Raw genomic sequence first — 5,007 nt, 5'->3', positions numbered from 1 at the left:
GAATAAATGTATGTAAACATGAGTAGTTGGAGTATCCCGTGTATCACCACGGATGATAATGTTCCAACTAAATATCGTAAATAAAACGAATTGTCCAAATGAACAGTTGGCGTGTCCATGGCGTCCCATGGTTTTTCCACCAGACTAGACATTTTAAAAACAATAAAATACAAAAAGAGTGTAACCGTTTAGCCGATTACGTTAAACGCTTAATGTGTTGGTCGCATGACAATTTCCACTATGGCGGGGAATCTTGTCACACTCCCTAGTTTTAAGTGAAAAAGAGCAAAACAAGGATAGGGGATTCTCAAGGAATTTCCCAATAAAAAGCAATCAACTAAATTTAAATAAAAATATTTTGAGAGAAGTCATAAAAATATTTTGAGAGTGAGACCTAGTCTCGGAGTGATATATTTTGAATGTGAAGCATAGCTTCGGAGTTGCGTGTGCATGACAATAAAAATAAACAATTAATTAAATAATTATCTAAGAAAGTTGTAAACAAATAATTTTAAAACATAAGGCAAACAGATAAGCACATATGGCGCTCCTAAGCATATTACTAAGGCACCACTAACAACCTATCTTAAATCTTCGGCTCTGATACCAATCTGTCATATCTCAACCTAAGGCAGAAATGATGGGGCGTGAGATGATTGCTCACAACTCTCAAGGTACTATCATGGCATTAATATGGCAATATCTAGTTAATTTATATAATAACAAACAACATTTAAATACATCAATTATAAAGAAATTACAAAACAAGATAATATAATTATTGAATAAGTTTTAATCCTAATGGTCTTCGCTACGTGTTCTTCACCTTGATTAACAATCTAATGGTAACTTGCAAATGCGTACAAAATATATAGGTTTGTCAGCAACACATGTAGAGTGAGTAGATCACCAGTTTGAGAATACAAAAATAATAAGTTATAATAATGAGTATAGTAACATATAATCAACAGCAAAACTATTATCTGTGAGTATAAGCAATCAAAGAAAATGAGCAAGTAATAAGTGTCGGTAAAAGCATGGTCATGGGGCGGACGTTGGCTACTACGACGATCGTATGATCATACTATTATGTGATTATGATGGACCTCTCCGAATGCGTTCAAATAAAAAAAGTAAGCAAACAAACATGTAGCATATAAGCATTTAACTGATACACACACAAAGTTCACAGTTTGCTATTGAGAATTATAGGTACGCATAAGTCCCCAAAAACGTTTAAAAATAAGTAAAAAGAAGGGGAGTGATTACTCACTTTAGTAGATAAGCGAGGAGATAACGATTTGATAAGATATAAAGGTAGATTAAACTCTTTGGGAAAAGCCGACGAGATATCCTAATAAAGAATAATCGCTGAATAGATAACTATGATTTCAACAATAAATCTAAAACTAGATAGACGTTCGAGATATGATTGATCGAGTGTATATTTACGAAAGTTAAATATTATTTAGATTTATTATAAATTTTATAATCAAAGTTTTAACATAAATAATATGATTTAGTTATAAAAACAAACTTAAATAAATATTTCTAAAAACTTTATAGTTTATAGAGAGATTTGTTTTAAATGTTTACTTTAAACTAAAAATACGTTTAATGTATTTACATATATTTTTATTATTAATAAAGATTTCTTTTAAATTAGTAATGTAGACAATAAATAATAATATTTATAAAAAATAAAATCATTTATAAAATACTCAAGCTTATAATCATATTGTCAAATAATAAGATTAAACTATATATGTTAATTTAAAAACCTTATTAAACTCTTAATCATAATAAAAACATTTATCAATTTTTAATAACTAATATATAACCATACTTATATATATATATATATATATATATATATATATCAGTATATATACATATATATTTGGTTTTTAATCATGATTCGAAAAACGACTAGTTAGAGTGTCGATTTTAACAAAATATTGATTATTTATAATTTTATGATATTTATAATATTAGTTTATGCTTTTATACGGTTAGTATATCAGTAAACAATAATTTCCAAAAAGAATGGGGTTGGCCGGGACTCGAACCCGCACCAGTGGCCGGCTCAGTGAGGAACACGCACACACCCAGCCAACTGGGCTGGGTGTGACAGTTGGTAATATATGGAACCAATCTTTTATATACAAGAACTAGTAAAATCCCAACTTGGATCAAGAACCCTAATTATTCAATTGACCAATTCGTTTAAGTTTTGATCAATTAATGTTAGGGCTAGTGTACATTAGATCTCAGCGAGTCTAAACATATAATGGATTACCTCAAACATCGAATAGTTGATAGTTAATTAGATCTACAGTTGCCGTCAAGAACAGTAACACGAATGCCAAACAGATACAACGAACACGTGATTAAGCAAAGGGGTTTTGTTGGTGCTGCAATGAGGAGGGTGTGGGAAGGTTTATGTAACATCCCAAAATTTCCAAAAATAATATTTTATATATTATTTATGACGGAAAAGTTTACTTGAGTTAGTAGAGAAGTAATAAAATAATAAAGATGGTTCAAGTAGGCTAATTAGATGGAATTAAGTATAGACCAAAAAGAAAAGATGGGCCTTAGGCCCATGGGCTTAAGGGAGTATAAATACCCTTTAAACCCTAATCCTTTCCATTATTATCCATCTCTACACCATAGCCTACACCTTGAAAAACACACACAAACATTATCCTTTAACCCGAGCCGAGATCCGAAGGTGAAACCCGAGCTTATTGGTGCTAGAACATGTGACGAACCAAAAAGACATCAAGACTAGAGTGTGTTCGTAAACCGACTCGTTTAAGGTACATTTATAATTAGAAATCGTTCATTAGGGTTCGGATTTGTTTGGGGGATCTTAGATTTGTTTGAGAAAGATATAAACAAATCCAACATAACAAACCTCACTGGAATTCGTTTACATATGATGGTTTAATTGTTCGATTAACGAGCCGTATGTCTATATGTGTAAATCGCACAGTGTAAAACGCAATATATGGGTGATTAATGGATTGGGGTTTGTAGGCGAGGTGATTCCGAGTTCACTGATACCTAAATCATGATGTTTTGTTAAAGATCGAAGGTTTTATTGCAGATCTAATAAACGTTGACTGCGTGTGTTCTTCACAATTTTGACTTTGATTCGTTACTCACCATTCGTTATGGTTAAGATAACGAATCAAGTGATTCGTTACTCACCCATTCGCTATGATAAGATGATGAACAAGAATAACGAATCAGCTAGCGAATCTGCCAGATAACGAAATAAGCTAACGAATCAGGACAATGAAGCAGATAACGAATTAGACCGTAATCCGATAACGATTTAGGCTTAATTCGTTATAACGAATGAGTGGGTGAATAAAATAATAATTGCAAATCCTAATGAAAAATGTATTAAGACAGTTAATAGAAATAAAATTTTTCCAAGCTGACCTGGCAGCTCGAACCCAGCCAGGGGCTCTGCCCCTTGGATCCTGCTAGGGGTTGCCACCCCTATAACCCCGCTGCCAGGGGCGCTGTCCCCGGACCCCCGTTCGTTGAGGGTTATAATCAGACTAGAAACGCGATATGGGTAGTGATAGTTAATTGATACGTGTAATTATTATACAGTTAGCCATGCACAACTAAAGAAAGGAATAACTATTAACGGCGAACGTAACCGCATTCAGGTGAGTTTCTAGCCCCATTTCCTTGTTATGTATTCGGGGCTGTGTGCATACTCAATGTGAAGTGTGAATACACTTACCTTAAGTGGTAAGTGTATGCTATAGATGATTTATGTGATAACTATTGAATTGAGGTTACGAATAAGCGTTTGTTGGCGCGTGAACGATCTTCGGATATTTCACGTATCGCCAAGGGAAGTGATTAGCTCCTTACATGGATATTAAATAATAACTTATATACAGTGCTCCTTCTATGGATAATACATAGGCTTCCTTCTATGGATAATGTATAACGTTCCTTCTATTGATAGTATAGAGTTCCTTCTATGGATAGTATAGTGTTCCTTCTATGGATAATATATAGAGTGTTCCTTCTATGGAAAGTATATAGAGTGTTCCTTCTATGGAAAGTATTTAGAGTGTCCCTTCTATGGAGAATATATATATAGTATGGGTAATAGTAATAGTTCTTTTAATAGATATTACGTGACGTTCCTCTTATGGATATTTATACAAGGTTAAGGTATTAATACGTGTCTTCGGATACGTGAATGAATGTATGAGAATGAATTGTATGTTGCCAGATTAACAAGAACTCACTCATCGTAGCTGACTTTTAGTATTCACGCAGGTATATATGTTTATTGAGATGGCATGAGGATGGCACATGGCATGGATTTGATGGCTGGCATCTACAGATGGAAGTGTTGATGTTTTAAATATGATGTTGTGTATTATGTTTTTAAAGAAAAGATCAAATGTTTTGTAATAAACGATTAAATTTTTAATATTCCGTGAAAGTTTTATTAAACTCTGATTTATAGAACTGTGTTTATAAGTAAATCCAACGATAAAAGTGAGGCACTAGGATCGAGGCCTTACAGCTTAATTGATTTCTAATTGATGATTAGTGATATTTTGCTAAACAAGTATAGATGGTGAGGTATATTAAGTTAATACGCATCGCAAAAGATCGTTGTTTCCTAATTAATTTAATCGGTAGGCCGATTATAGCAAGAGTAGTAACTCCCCCAGATCAATTCCTAGTTTATCACTAGTATTATGCTACAAGAAAATAAGCGGGTCTTTGGATACGGGTATGTGCATGGGTTACGGGTCTAGAAAATGGGTAAATGGATTTTAAGATTATAATAATCAAAATTGCAATTTAGTCCTTGAAGTATAGAGGTGGGAACAATAAGAGGTTAAAGTGTAGTTTAGAGGTTAAAATGTATATCTTTGATAGTTATTTATATATATTAAATAATATACTAAACAAATAATAATAAAATAATGAATACTGGGTAAATGCGATATTTTT

Source organism: Bidens hawaiensis, unplaced genomic scaffold (assembly GCF_021521415.1).
Source record: "Bidens hawaiensis isolate Kalapana, Puna unplaced genomic scaffold, B.hawaiensis_p1.1 tig00019545_1, whole genome shotgun sequence".
In the NCBI taxonomy this organism is placed as follows: domain Eukaryota; kingdom Viridiplantae; phylum Streptophyta; class Magnoliopsida; order Asterales; family Asteraceae; genus Bidens; species Bidens hawaiensis.
This window is presented reverse-complemented; position numbering follows the sequence as displayed.